Source organism: Podarcis tiliguerta, assembly GCF_965153285.1.
Source record: "Podarcis tiliguerta genome assembly, chromosome: 8".
Classification (NCBI taxonomy): domain Eukaryota; kingdom Metazoa; phylum Chordata; class Lepidosauria; order Squamata; family Lacertidae; genus Podarcis; species Podarcis tiliguerta.
Genome location: NC_139541.1, coordinates 78779878 through 78796136, shown reverse-complemented (window position 1 = coordinate 78796136; position 16259 = coordinate 78779878).

Genomic DNA, 16259 nt, shown 5'->3' with positions numbered 1-16259 from the left:
GGGCCACATTCCCAGGCTGACGAGCCCCATCTGCACTTAGAACGAAAGCAGCTTTTGGTATAAAATAGCATGGGTGTCCTGAACCTCCGGACGCAGGTGGTGCTGTGGGTTAAACCACAGAGCCTAGGGCTTGCCGATCAGAAGGTCGGTGGTTCGAATCCCTGCAACGAGGTGAGCTCCCATTGCTCAGTCCCTGTTCCTGCCAACCTAGCAGTTCGAAAGCATGCAGTGCAAGTAGATAAATAGGTACCACTCCAGCGGGAAGGTAAATGGCGTTTCTGTCCGCTTCTCTGTTTGCCAGAAGCGGCTCAGTCATGCTGGCCACATGACCCGGAAGCTGTATGCTGGCTCCCTAGGCCAGTAAAGTGAGATGAGTGCCACAATCCCAGAGTCGGCCACGACTGGACCTAATGGTCAGGGGTCCCTTTACCATTTACCTGAACTTTCAGGCCCCTAGCAAAAAATAGTTCATTTAATTGATCTATTGCATCCTTCTCCAGGACGCGGGTGGCGCTGTGGGTTAAACCACAGAGCCTAGGGCTTGCCGATCAGAAGGTCGGCGGTTCAAATCACCACGAGCGGGTGAGCTCCCGTTGCTCGGTCCCTGCTCCTGCCAACCTAGCAGTTCGAAAGCATGTCAAAGTGCAAGTAGATATATAGGTACCGCCCCGGTGGGAAGGTAAACGGCGTTTCCGTGCGCTGCTCTGGTTCGCCAGAAGCGGCTTAGTCCTGCTGGCCACATGACCCGGAAGCTGTACGCCAGCTCCCTCGGCCAGTAAAGCAAGATGAGCACCGCAACCCCAGAGTCGTCCGCGACTGGACTTAATTGTCACGGGTCCCTTTACCTTTTTATCCTTCTCCAACTGGTGCTGTTCTAGATGTCTTGAACAACAGCTGTTTTGCTTGTTTGGACAGATGGTGTTATTGTGACCCGAAATGTCTGATGGGCCCCGGGATGCGAGAGGCTGACTTAGTATCCCATGCTGTTTCTAACAGGCTAACCCACCCCAAAATATAGGGCATAAAGGCAAACGGCTTTCCCCATCATCTTTCAGCACCTGGCATTTAGAGGTAGACTGCCTTTGAAGAGGGAGGCTCCACTAAGCCTTTCTGACATTGCAAGGGGGTCCTGCAACATGGCTGTGTCCAAAATGAACCGGAGATGTCCGGTAACAATGAAAGTGGCATCATAAGCATCCCTCTGGTGTCCACACTGACTTTGGAAGGCGGCCTTGTTGAATCTGTGTCAGGAATACAGTTTGCGTGGTGAAGAAGAAGAAGAAAGGGACTTTGTTTCCTGTTTTGTCCTCCTGTGCAGCAATATGTACACGTCCTCGCTTGCTGGTCCTGCTCATCCTCACAGGTTTGTTTGTTTTCTGACTGCGCTCAAATCCGTCGCTTGCACCCGTTGCCAGAGGCACCATTTGCCCCCTTACGGCACGTCTGCCAGTTTGCCTCTTTGTTGATGGCGCTTGGCCTTAGAGCCCCAGATGCTGAGCACCTGAGCTGTGCGGTTGGCAGGCTGTTGACGAAAACACAGCGATATTTTTGCAAGTAAGAACAAGCCTTGCGGTGGCGGCAGCCCTGCGGGATTAGCACACTCACAGAAGAGGCCTTGTTGCAGCAGCTGAAGACAAGGAAGATGCTTTCTGCCTGTTGGCTAAATGCCTGACGATTTAGTGCGGAGTGGAGGTTTCTATAAATCATTTAAAGCAGGCCGTACGCACTCCAGTGTTGAAAGGGTTCTTGGATACAAGAAGTATTGACTTGCCTGCTGGATGCCAAAGTGCACTTGAAGTGGCGGGGAGGCTTTTAACCTGAATATGCATTAGGGAACCCCTTTTCTGAACCTTTTGCCTTCTACCTGCACAGTAGCCAGATGAGCAGGACCAGCCAGTGTGGTGTAGTGGTTAAGAGCGGTGGACTCGTAATCTGGTGAACTGGGTTCGCTTCCCCGCTCCTCCACATGCAGCTGCTGGGTGACCTTGGGCCAGTCACACTTCTTTGAAGTCTCTCAGCCCCACTCACCTCACAGAGTGTTTGTTGTGGGGGAGGAAAGGAAAGGAGAATGTTAGCTGCTTTGAGACTCCTTAAAGGGAGTGAAAGGCGGGATATCAAATCCAAACTCTTCTTCTTCTTCTTCCTGCTGTGATCCACCTGGGATCAGGCCACGACCTGCCAATTGAAGGCCAGAGATCTAGCGGATGGCATTGGACTTTCCTGCCAACGTCCAGTGCAGCTGCCAGGAAAAAGGTAAAGGTGCCCCTGACCGTTAGGTCCAGTTGTGGATGACTCTGGGGTTGTGGCGCTCATCTCACTTTATAGGCCAAGGGAGCCGGCGTTTGTCCGCAGACAGCTTCCGGGTCATGTGGCCAGCATGACTAAGCCACTTCTGGCGAACCAGAGCAGCACACGGAAACGCCGTTTACCTTCCTGCCAGAGCGGTACCTATTTATCTACTTGCACTTTGACGTGCTTTCAAACTGGTAGGTTGGCAGGAGCAGGGACCGAACAACGGGAGCTCACCCCGTTGCGGGGATTCGAACCACCGACCTTCTGATCAGCAAGCCCTAGGCTCTGCGGTTTAGACCACAGCGCCACCCATGTATTGGCAATTCTAAAGCAAGAACAGGGAACCTTGGGCTTTGGGAGCGAAATACGCCCCACAAGCAGCAGAGTGTTTTTGTGTCAGGAGTGGGTCAGTAATAAATCTCACGGGATAAGTGAACTCTCTATTAGGAGAAACAAAGTCTGCTCAGAAGTGCTAGGCCTACTGAGCACAGCAACTCTTCTCGGCAGGTCCTGTGGCACTTGTGGAGACTGAAGGCCTTCCCTCAGCTGCCTAAGTCTCCTCCCCAGGTCATTCCCAAGCAATCTGAGACTATGCCGGTGTGCCTGATTTTGATCCTCTCATTTCAGCCCGCTTCTGGTCCTGGGAAACCAGCAGGAGGAGAACACTGTCTTCTTCACCAGCCTGTCTTCCTGCACAAAGGTCAAAAGTCAACTGTTTTGTCCTTCCCAGGTCCTTCCCAAGCAATCTGAGACTATGCCAGTGTGCCTGATTTTGATCCTCTCATTTCAGCCCGCTTCTGGTCCTGGGAGACCAGCAGGAGGAGAGCTTGCTGTGGCAGGAGGGGGAGACACCCTTCCTGCACAAAGGTCAAAAGTCAACCGTTTAGGGTGGTGCAGGAAGTGTCTCCCCCCCCCCCCGCCCGGCACTGAGCAGGGGGCACAAAATTTAGAAGATCCATTTCAGGGCACCAATTTTTGGCCTCACACAGGGTGCCATATTACAAAACGTTACCCCAGTGCACCCCTGTTTTTGTCCCGCCTGCTTTTGTCTGTGGCCCCGCCCACCCCTGACATGGCCCCGCCCCTGGAAGGGAATATGGCGCCTGGGGTGAAAAGGGTCCCAGTTCTTGAGTTATTTCAACAAAGGTTTGCCTCCTCCTTATCCTAACACAGCAAAGCTCGCCTTGTATTGCCTGTTTCTCCTACAGTTCCCGACACACAAGTTAAGTCTTTTTTCTGATCTAAGCCCACCAGCGATTTCCAGAAGCGAGATCTGCCGCCATCGTTTCCTGCGCAGGCTCTCAGCCACTGGAGTTAATTTCCTCTGTGAAGCATGTCAGTGTGTGTGTGTATCTTCTGTTGCCTTCTCTTCATCCCTGTGCTGTACCAGAAATACAGTACTGTGCATCGTGTGTGTCCAGCGCCCTTGGCTTTCCAGTATTTGTCAGAAAAAAGCGTATTCCCATCGGCTTCCTTCTTGATGAGCTTTTGTTTCTAACTTGTGATGATTAATCCATAGTGGCCAACCTCTCTCTCCCTCCCTCCCATGAAAAGCCATTAGAGCATTTAAATTAAATTTCAGCCCGGGCCTCTCTTGCTCTCTATAGTCTGTGTTTCCTGTTTGCCATGGGCCATTAATGACCCAATGGATCCATTGTAAAAGGCCCAGAGAGAGCTGAGAAATGTGACTGTGAGTGACGTCAGTAGTAGCAGAACAGAGTGTGTAATGTGGTTTCTTGCTTGCCTCATCTCCGGGTCTTGGGTTTGGCCTCGGAGACCTCCTGAGGACCCTGACGAAAACCCAGCTTGCCCTGTGCCCGGTTACAGAATCATAGAATTGTAGACTTGGAAGCAGGGGTGCCAATTTGAATAACAAAATATCGTTGCCCTCGTCCCACATAATTGATCGCATGAGGCAGTGCACATACACCATTTGAATGGGAATGCCCATCAACTTTGTGGGGGCACAGCCCCCTCAAATCTCAAATTGTGGGGGCTAAAGCCCCTACTGTTAAGTTGTGGGTGAGCATATCAGATGACACAGCAATTCTTCAAACAGCTGTTGTTTATTCACAGGCCAGGACAGAACTGAACTGAAGGGTGCAGTCAGCCTGCTTATATAGAGCTCCAGTACAACGTAACTGTATCAACTTTCTAAAACTATCCAATCACTGAACGTCACTTTCGATCCCTTATTTGCATAACTAGCTACAGTATCCCCCTGCTGGCCCAGGGTGAGAACTTCAGTACATAACACCTACGGCCCCTGGGAGTTGGCTCCCATGCTTGCAAGGGACCCTGAGGGTCATCTAGTGCAACCCCCTGCAATGCAGAAATCTTTTGCCCAACACGGGACTCGAACCCACAACCCTAAGATAAAGAGTCTCATGCTCTGCCGACTGAGCTAGACCCTGAACTTGGGCTTTGGCGAGCCTGAAGCCTAAAGCCTGAGCCTGCGTAGACGTGGGGTGTGTGGGTGGGTGTCTAGCCTTGTGGAGAGTAAGTTTTCAGTACCTCTGTTCATTCTGCTGTCCGCACTCTCCCCTCCTTCAGTCTGGGTTTCCTCCTACCTAGGCCTCTCCCTTTTCAGAGTAACCTTGGTATGAGAAAATCCTGACAATAAAGCAAAGGCAAGTCACAGGAAGTTCTCTGTCTTCATGAAACGACAGCATGGACGAGACCTTAGCTGGAGGCAAGAACCCTCCGCGTGTCAACATGGCCGCCATAAACGAGGAGAAAACCTCCGTCTCGCTCTGCCCAACTTGAGGTCTGCTCCCTTTCCCGTTACCTCTTATGGAACGAGCGGGCGCAGGATTGTCACATGTTTTATTTTTAACCGCTGGTGCTCTCCCCCCCCCCCCCCCGTTCAGTTGCAAACTCGCCTTATCGCCTCCTCGCGTTCTTTGTGGTTGCTGTCGCACGAAAATGTGACTCAGGCCCAGAGCAAAGCGTCTCCCTTGACAGCCTCAACTCCTTCTCCCTCAGCCCCGTTTGTCTTCCCATGGAAGAGATAGAGCTGTTTGGTTAGACAAGGCTCCCTTCGAGCCCAAGATAGCATTCTTCCTAAAGCTGCTTTTTTGCATATATGTGTTTCTGCGGGGTGTTTTCCCCCTGCCCCCTCCATGATCAGACATTCCTGCCGCTGCCTTTGGCCTCATGGGATGGGTGTTGAGCTGTGGTCTAAACCACTGAGCCTCTTGGGCTCGCCGATCAGAAGGTCGGCGGTTCGAATCCCGGCGACGGGGTGAGCTCCCGTTGCTCTGTCCCAGCTCCTGCCAACCTAGCAGTTCGAAAGCACACCAGTGCAAGTAGATAAATAGGTACCACTGCGAAGGGAAGGTAAACGGCGTTTCCGTGCGCTCTGATTTCCGTCACAGTGTCCTGTTGCACCAGAAGCGGTTTAGTCCTGCTGGCCACATGACCTAGAAAGCTGTCTGTGGACAAACGCCGGCTGCCTTGGCCTGAAAGCGAGATGAGTGCCGCAACTCCATAGTCACATTTGACTGGACTTAACCATCCAGGGGTCCTTTACCTTTTTACTATCAAGGCAGGATTTCAGAGTCCTCACTCAGCAGAAGGGCCCCACCCATTTGGGTTGCCACCCGTCCCTAGAAAAATGGGATCGCCCTGTTTTTTGGACAAAAGTGTCCCCTGTCCCATTTGGACTTCAAACAGGACACCATATTTCCTGTTTTTGAGATTGGCCAGCCCCAAACAACAATACAGAGAAGGGGGAAGGAGTGGCGTCCTCTCCCTCCCTCGCCCCCTGGAGGTCATATGTGGGGAACCCCTCCTCTGCAAAGTGAGGGGAGGATTTGGTGTCATGTGAGTGTGTGTGTGGCCCCCAATCCCCACCCCCCGGCCTGTCCCTTCTTTTGCCTGATCTGTACCGTATTTTGTCTGACCAAAGATGGCAACCTTACGCCCAGTGCTTGGCAGGTCCATATAGTTAAAGCCATGGTTTTCCCAGTAGTGATGTATGGAAGTGAGAGCTGGACCATAAAGAAGGCTGATCACCAAAGAATTAATGCTTTTGAATTCTGGTGCTGGAGAAGAAGAAGAAGAAGAGTTTGGATTTGATATCCCGCCTTTCACTCCCTTTAAGGAGTCTCAAAGCGGCTAACATTCTCCTTTCCCTTCCTCCCCCACAACAAACACTCTGTGAGGTGAGTGGGGCTGAGAGACTGTGACTGGCCCAAGGTCACCCAGCAGCTGCATGTGGAGGAGCGGAGACGCGAACCCGGTTACCCAGATTACGTGACTACCGCTCTTAACCACTACACCACACTGGCTCTCAGTGGAGGAGACACTTGAGAGTCCCATGGACTGCAAGAAGATCAAACCTCTCCATTCTGAAGGAAATCAGCCCTTAGTGCCCACTGGAAGGACAGATCCTGAAGCTGAGGCTCCAAGACTTTGGCCACCTCATGAGAAGAGAAGACTCCCTGGAAAAGACCCTGATGTTGGGAAAGATGGAGGGCACAAGGAGAAGGGGACGACAGAGGATGAGATGGTTGGACAGTGTTCTCGAAGCTACGAACATGAGTTTGACCAAACTGTGGGAGGCAGTGGAAGACAGGAGTGCCTGGCGTGCTCTGGTCCACGGGGTCACGAAGAGTCGGACATGACTGAACGACCAAACAACAGCAACAACAACAACTTTTCTTCTTCTTTCTTTTGCATTTGATCATAGAATCATAGAGCTGGCAGGGTCTCGGAGGGTCATCTAGTCCAACCCCCAGCAATGCAGGAATCTCAACTAAAGCACCCATGACAGATGGCCATCCAACCTCTGCTTAAAAACCTCCAAGGAAGGAGAGTCCCCAACTTTCCCAAGGGAGTCTGTTCCACCGTTGAACAGCTCATACTGTCAGAAAGTTCTTCCTGATGTTTAGCTGGAATTTCCTTTCTTGCATCTTGGATCCATTTGCTTGAGTCCTAGAACAGGAGAAAACCAGCTTGCTCCATCTTCCATGGGACAGCCTCCAACTTGCTGTCATGCCCACAGGACCAAAATGTGTCATGATCTTAATAATAATAATAAATTTTATTTATACACTGCCCTCCCCAGCCAAGACCAGGCTCAGGGCAGCTAACAGCAGGTAAAAACAATTGATTAAAATACAACATAAAAACAAGATTTAGTACAACATTAAAATGCAGCCTCATTTAAGTAGGGTCTCAAATCAAAAACATTTTGGGGATGAAAACGTCAAGTCTTTACCAAGGACGACTATGCAGACTGGTCCTACGTGGGCCAGAAAAAAGCCAGGGAAGTCCCCAAAGAGGAGTTCCATCGCAGAATGAGAAAGGAAAAAGGATAGAGGGGAAGGGGATCAAGTTGATTCCAAGCCAAAGGCCAGGTGGAACAACTCTGTCTTGCAGGCCCTGCGGAAAGAAATCAGATCCTGCAGGGCCCTGGTCTCATGAGGCAGAGCGTTCCACCAGGTCGGGGCCAGTGCTGAAAAGGCCCTGCCTCTGGTTGAGGCTAATCTGACTTCCTTAGGGCACCTCTAGGGTGTTGCTATTTATGGACCTTAAGGTCCTCCATGGGGCATACCGGGAGAGGCAGTCCCGTAAGTACTGTGTTACCTCGGGTTACAGATGCTTCAGGTTACAGACGCTTCAGGTTACAGACTCCGCTAACCCAGAAATAGTACCTCAGGTTAAGAACTTCGCTTCAGGATGAGAACAGAAATCGCACGACGGCAGCAGCAGGAGGCCCCATTAGCTAAAGTGGTACCTCGGGTTAAGAACAGTTTCAGGTTAAGAACAGACCTCCGGAACGAATTAAGTTCTTGACCAGAGGTACCACTGTAAGAGGGTCCTAGGCTGTGAAGGGCTTTAAAGGTGAAAACCAGCACCTTAAATCTGACCCTGTACTCCATATTGCAGCTTTAGGGGTGCTCTGCAGAGTTTAAGAGATGTGATTTGGTAAAAGGGCATTCTTTGAGCACCGGTGCGAGGGCTGCTGCGCTGGCATAAGGTTGAGGGTAACAGAGGCGTGATATGAAATGTGTTGCAACAGCTGGACCAGTGGAAGCTTGCTGGGGCAAGAGGTTGCACAGAGCTGGCAGGATCAGACCTACCGCAGAAGAGTGCCAAGAGCCAATGCGACTTCCCATGGCTTCTCTTGCACAACTAGCACAACTGGCACACTGCCAAGTGATTTCAAACCAGCACAGCATTGAATTCCTCCCATAATTTTTGGGTTCACCAAGTGCTTTTTCCTCATCTGCCTGCTATGTAAGCAATGGCACTCATCCCCTGAACATCAGCAGGAGAGAGAGTGGCTGGCTTGTTGTTTTAAAGTTATAAAACAGCAGAATTAGGTGGGAAGGAGATAGCAGAGTCAACAAGTGCCCAACGACCTGTAAAATTTGATGAGCTGATGTCTACCCTTGTGGGTAGAATGGATGGTTTGGTCTAGAACTGACATGCTAGATATTTTTTGCTTTCAGGGAGTGTTTCCCCTTCATTTCCTCTCATTACAGTGGTACCTCCGGTTGCAAATGGGATCCCTTCCGGAGGTCCAGTCGCATCCCAAGGAATTTGCAACTGGAGGACCGCTTCTGCGCATGCGCGCACTGTGAAACCCGGAAAAATACTTCCGGGTTTGCTGCATTCGCATCCTGAAGTTTACGTATCCAGAGGGATATGTAAGCGGAGGTACGAGTGTATTTTTAAAAGTTGATCTCCCATCTGCAGCACTCTTAATAGGATCACCATGGGTCCTACTTTGTAGAGTAAAGGTAAAGGGACCCCCGACCATTAGGTCCAGTCGTGGCCAACTCTGGGGTTGCAGCGCTCATCTCGCTTTACTGGCCGAGGGAGCCGGCGTACAGCTTCCGGGTCATGTGGCCAGCATGACTAAGCTACTTCTGGCAAACCAAGGCATGGAAATGCTGTTTACCTTCCCACTGGAGCGGTACCTATTTATCTACTTGCACTTTGAGGGGCTTTCGAACTGCTAGGTTGGCAGGAGCAGGGACCGAGCAACGGCCATCGCGGGGATTCGAACCGCCGACCTCCTGATCGGCAAGTCCTAGGCTCTGTGGTTTAACCCACAGCGCCACCCGCGTCCCACCTTGTAGAGTACAGTCCTCTATTTGAAGGTGTCCTCTGTTTGAAGGGCTATCTGGTTCAGCTGAAAGACATTTCAAGTTAAGGAAGAAAGAGCTGGATGTGTGTATGCCTTCACGTTCTCCATCTACGCTGAGGCCCTCGGGTTGTAGATTGAAGCTCAAAGCCACTATGGCATCGCACTTGTATTTTAAGCTGTAGCCATCATTTCGAAATATGCATCTATCAGATAAATTGGCGTATGCGAAACATATGCAGATCAGTGTCCTCTCTTATTTTGGCTGGGCATTTCTGCGGGGGTTTTTGGGAATGGAGTCACCGCCGTGTTGCAGTCCTCCGCCCTTTGGTCTGGCTACCTGCATAGACAAGACCTGAGACGTCTTCCTGATAGGAATCTGTCCCTTGGGTGAGCCATGGGGGACCAGCCCTGTGACTGAAGACATGGGAAAAGAGGATGGCAGTTGCCTGTTGCCAGGAGGCCCTTCCGTGCTTGCGTAAGGATTCCGCGAACGAGTGGAATTGTATTGTATTTTGCAATATCGGGCAATGACTGCTGATACTGCTTGAGAAACCTGGAGGTGAGGCTGCTGCCATCTCTCACCGCATCCCAGCGGAAGCCTTGGCTCACCTCCTCTGACGCTTGCCCAAGTGGAAGAAACCCAGCCTCAGAGCCGATCAGGCAGGTCGGTGCCAGAGTTCTCCCACCCACAGCCTCCACAAGTCTATGCCAGCATTCCGCAACCTGGAGATGTTTTAGAGTACAAGAAAAGGCTGTCATTGGCAGCAGCTTCTTTGGATATTTTAAGCAGTTTTAATAGCACAGGAGATTAATGAATATATGATGCTCTCTTACGCTGTGTCATAACGCTGGTCCATCAAGTCAAGGGCTTATCTGCTGTGACTGGCAGGGGTCTTTGGAGTCTCAGGCAGATGTTTTTCCTCTAGCTCTGATATTTGGGGTCCTTTTAGCAGGGTATACATGGCATGAAGGCTACCACAAAGCTATGATACAAATAACAAATATTTCCTACCTCCATCACTTCCCATGGTTCACATTGGCTATTAATTTCAGGAATCATGATGGACATGCTGGGCAACCTGACTCTACTATCCAAGATTTTATTAAGCATTAAGACAGATATTCCAAAATGTAGTGTAAAGGTAAAGGGACCCCTGACCGTCAGGTCCAGTCGTGGATGACTCTGGGGTTGCGGCGCTCATCTCGCTTTATTGGCCGAGGGAGCCGGCGTACAGCTTCCGGGTCCTGTGGCCAGCATGACTAAGCAGCTTCTGGCGAACCAGAGCAGCGCACGGAAACACCGTTTACCTTCCCGCCAGAGTGGTACCTATTTATCTACTTGCACTTTGACGTGCTTTCGAACTGGTAGGTTGGCAGGAGGAGGGACCGAGCGACGGGAGCTCACCCCATCGCGGGGATTCGAACCGCCGACCTTCTGATCGGCAAGTCCTAGGCTCTGTGGTTTAACCCACAGCGCCACCCGTGTCCCAAAAATGTAGTGTAGTGTAAAAGCAGCTGGCATTTTTACCTTCTGCACAGTAAACCACAGATAAGATAAACGGTGGTTTAATCATAGAATCATGGCAGGGGGTCGGACTAGATGACCCTTGGCTTCGCTTCCAACTCTGCAATTCTCTGATTCTATGACAAATCTCTCTCTCCCTAAACCCTCTAGATACCCACCCCAGGCTCTTCTGTAAAGCACAGAGGTCAGCTCAATTAAGCAACCCAGGTGAGCAAACGGAAGCGGTGTTTCAGCTAACACATAATTAACCTGTTGCCAACTCCAAACAGATAAAGGTCACACACGCACGCACAACACCTCTTGTTTTCTATTTGGCTGAAACTGCTCCAGAAATGCAGCGTGACCAATAATAATAATAATGCCAGCTAAGCTTGCCTCCTGTTTGCAACTGAGAAGAAAAAGTTGCCGTGTTTTTTGCACACACAGGAAACTGCTGAATTCCTAAAATAAAGGTGCCAATTTTGAAGGTATTTTTAAAAAGGCGGGGCGGGTGAGAGGGGCCTGGCAAAGGAAAACTCAGAATTTTCCTCATCTGTCTTTGCCTTATAGGGTTTTTGAAAAGGCTCTTTAAAAACACTGGTACTGGACCTAGGTAATAAGGGTTCCTGCCACACTTGTTTAGATAACTTTGGGCACCCACTTGATTTTACAAATCTTGTTCTTCAGCTGTTTGGGAGGAAAAGGGACAACAGCCAGAAATAACCTTCAAACTCTTGCAATTCACATGTCAACAGGCTTAACTTGTTTTGCACAAACAGTCCTCTTTGCCTGGGGTCTTTGCCACATCCTTCACGGTAACCTCCAGCTCTAACCATTAGCACACTCTTCTTCCACCATCCCCCTCTCTGGAAATTTCCACGCAGTGTCCTTCTAAAGCAGGGGTCAGCAAACTTTTTCGGCCATGGGCTGGTCCACCGTCCCTCAGACCATGTGGTGGGCTGGACTATATTATGAAAAAATAATAATGAATGAATTCCTATGCCCCACAAATAACCCAGAGATGCATTTCAAATACAGTGGTACCTCGGGTTACATACGCTTCAGGTTACATACGCTTCAGGTTACAGACTCCGCTAACCCAGAAATAGTGCTTCAGGTTAAGAACTATGCTTCAGGATGAGAACAGAAATCGTGCTGTGGCGGTGCTGCGGCAGCAGGAGGCCCCATTAGCTAAAGTGGTGCTTCAGGTTAAGAACAGTTTCAGGTTAAGAACGGACCTCCAAAACAAATTAAATACTTAACCTGAGGTACCACTGTAGGACACATTCTACTCATGTAAAAACACGCTGATTCCCGGACCATCCGTCAGCTGGATTGAGAAGGCAATTGGGCCGCATCCGGCCCCCGGGCCTTAGGTTGCCTAAGGTAAAGGTAAAGGTACCCCTGCCCGTACGGGCCAGTCTTGACAGACTCTAGGCTTGTGCGCCCATCTCACTCAAAGAGGCCGGGGGCCAGCGCTGTCCGGAGACACTTCCGGGTCACGTGGCCAGCGTGACATCGCTGCTCTGGCGAGCCAGAGCCGCACACGGAAACGCCATTTACCTTCCCGCAAGTAAGCGGTCCCTATTTATCTACTTGCACCCAGGGGTGCTTTCGAACTGCTAGGTTGGCAGGCCCTGGGACCGAACAGTGGGAGCGCACCCCGCCGCGGGGATTCGAACCGCCGACCTTTCGATCGGCAAGCCCTAGGCACTGAGGCTTTAACCCACAGCGCCACCCGCGTCCCCTGTTCTAAAGGGTGATAAATTTACACAGCGGCTGAGCCTCAGGATCCACCCAAACCCTTGAACGGATTTGTTACTAGAGCATGGCTGTTTGGTTTGTTTCAATAAGGTATTGCTGTCAATTATTTGTCACTCCCTCTAATAGCAAGCTCAGGTGGCTGAGTGCTGGTCTATTCCGCTGCAGTTCGGTTCATGAAACGAAACTGTGTTCTTCATTTTCCCATATGCTGTGTTGGAATTGTTTGCATGTAAACGTCCTATTGCTCCACACCATTTATTTAAACACAAAGGAAATACAATGCAAATGACGTGAGGGGACATCATCAATTGCATATTGTTTGTGGAAGAAACAATTGCATTTGCCGGCTCGATTTACGATCTGGTGATGAAATGAATAAGCGAACATTGGGAATTTCTGCTAACACTTCCGTCAGAATTCTGCAGCATCCCTAGTGGTTGCTGCATATGCAGGGAAAACTCTCTAGAACATTGTAGGAATTTTAAGAGACGTTTTATCAGGTAGCCCCCAATAAGAAGGAACCTGCCGTTTTGTTTAAAGATGCACGTCTGGTTTTCCATCGCAGTCTTCCTGCCTCATGAACCAAGCAATGCTGGACGAGACAAGTTCAATGATCTTAAAGTTTGATTAGGTGGCCATTGTAACTAATGGAATAACAGGCGTCTGTTCTAGGCTTAGTGGAACCTTGACCTGGAGAAATATCAGGGTGGGGATGTACTGCAACATTTTATTGCAGGCTGTACAGTGGCACCTCAGGTTACATACGCTTCAGGTTACATACACTTCAGGTTACATACGCTTTAGTTTACAGACTCCACTAACCCAGAAATAGTACCTCGGGTTAAGAACTTTGCTTCAGGATGAGAACAGAAATCGTGTTGCAGCAGCGGGAGGCCCCATTAGCTAAAGTGGTGCTTCAAGTTAAGAACAGTTTCAGGTTAAGAACGGACCTCCAGAACGAATTAAGTACTTAACCCGAGGTACCACTGTATTTGTAAAATGCCTAGTGTTGTGCTCAGTGCTATTTTTATAGAAAAAGAGGTGCTGGAACTTACCACAAAATCCTCCCTTGTTCTCTTATAATGGCAATGGCGCCTACCTGAGAGGTGTCAGAACTGAGTCCCGGTGAGTTCCCACTGGGAGAAAAAAGCTCTGGTTTGTTAGACACTGAGCAGAGTTCTAAACAGCTACTTCTAAAGCTTTGCAAAAGTTGGTTCTCCTTTCTCACATGTCAGAAATTTGGGGTATCTGTGGACGACAGGAGGAGTGTGTGCAAAACGAAGCGGGCTTGCATCTTTTCTCGAAAGCTTTTTTAAAATTTTATTTTAAAGTGTCACGGGTAATTACAATTGCCATGTGAACAAAACAATTGGGAACGGAGGTGATATAAAAGAAGAGTCCCTGGTTATGAATCGAAGGTCAAACCTCCATAAAATCAGCAGCTGAGCTGAAGGCAACGTAAACAGACTTGTTGGATTAGCAGGTCCTTCCAAAAATATTATAAATTTCTCGGGGAGATTTGTGGAGGAAGAATCTTAACTGGTTTTGCACATTCTGGACCGACTCCGTCACAAGGGGGTCATAAACCAAAGACCTTTACAGCTAAGCACCTAGCTCAGCCACCGGAATCTGCGTACAAAGGACACCTATGTATAAACATGACCAAGCGGATTAAATTGCCAAACTGAAATGTGCAATTTAAAGATCAAAGAGAGCGTAGTTGTGGCCTTTGCTTTTTCCCCAATGCCACTCTCTAGCAATTTTGTGGACTCTGCCATCACCGGCTTATCTTGATCAGCAGGGAGAAAACTCAGATTGCAACCAGCTGAACACCCCAAACGAGACAATAATTATGGGGCTGAGTAACTGTTTATGCAAATCTCTGTTTCGCCATCAACACCCTCCGTGTTTCACGATCTTGCTTTCGGTCAGGTGTTCGAGAAATTCCATATTTTCGAATTGTCGGCTAAACATAAGCTGTGTGCACAGCATACATTTAAAGCACACACAGCCCTCCCCCCAATAATCATTCTGGGAACGGTAGTTTGTTAAGGATGCTGGGAATTTAGATCTGTGATGGGGAAACTACAGATTCCCAGTATTCTTGGGCGGCGGCGGGAGAATGTGCTTTAAATGTATGGCGTGCATAGAATCTGGCATGGGAGGGCGCTCTATAGTGGTGCTGGGAGACCTGTTTCTTTTGGATAGCTCATTTGGTAGAGCAGGAGGCTCTTAATCTGAAGGTTGTGGGTTCGAGTCTCACACACCTGCATTGCAAGGAGTTGGACTGGATGACTTGCATGGTCCCTTCCAACTCTACGTGATTCTACGAGAAAAGACCCTTGGGAACTTTGCTCTTAGAAGTTATCTCTCTCTCTCTTCTATTTTTTTTATCCCTCTTTCTACTCTGACACCTACCCTTCGAACTCTTCCATCCCACCAGAGACTATTAGCAGGGAGAGAGAGTGTACACTTGCCAGAGGTCCAAGCCAATGACTTCCAAAGTGCTTTTCCAATGAGGCTGAGGGCCTCAGATAACTGCAGCTTGTCAGAGTAATCCCCCTTCTCCTTAACACTTGGTGGTGGCCTCAGAATGGTTTTTTTCTCCATATCTCCAACCCCATCCCTTCTGCCATACATGACACACCGCCCACTCCTTGCTTCAGACGGCCTCGCAAATATTTATCTCGCTGCCCAGGCTTCGCCCCACCCTTTATTTCCAAAAACTATCATCAAATTTCGTTTTTTTATAAAGCAGTTTTACAAAACACTTTTTAACGTCGTGTTTTTGCACACGGCTTAGAGGTGGCTTTTTTCCTTTTAAAAAAGTTGCGCTTTACAACTGCTTTCGAATAAATATGTTATTTGTTTCCAAAAAATTATACCCTGCTTGATTGGGTTTTTTTATTATTTAACCCCCCCCCCCCAAAAAAAAAACACACCAAAATCTCAAAATGGTTTATATGCCTACTTTGTGTCTCTGGGGGGAGCTTCCTTCCATGGTATAACATTTTATTATAATTATTTATTACATTTGTATAGCACCCTATACCCATAGATCTCAGGGCACTTCACAACAATATAAAAACCACAAAATATATAATAAAAACCAGAACAGAAACAAACCAATAACAAACCCTTCCACAACACATTTAAAAGGGCATTGGGTGTCAATCAACCCAAGGCCTGACTGAAGAGAAATGCTTTCGCCTGGAGCCTAAAGACATGTAATGAAGACGCCAGGCGGGACTCCCTTGGGGAGAGCATCCCACAAACGGGGAGCCACCACAGAAAAGGCCCAGTGTTGTGTTGACACCCTCAGGACCTCTTATGGGGGTGGCACATGAAGAAAGGCCTCAGGTGATGATTGCTGGGTCCGGGACATTTTATATGGCGAGAGGAAGTCCTTGAGGCATTGCGGTCCTGCGCTGTTTAAGGCTCTATATGTCAAAACCTAAATGGAGGCAGTGAGAGATTTTACTTTCTTGGGCTCCATAATCACCGCAGATGGTGACAGCAGTCACGAAATCAAATGACACCTGCTTCTTGGGAGAAAAGCAATGACAAAAAGCAGAGACATCACCTTGCCAACAAAGG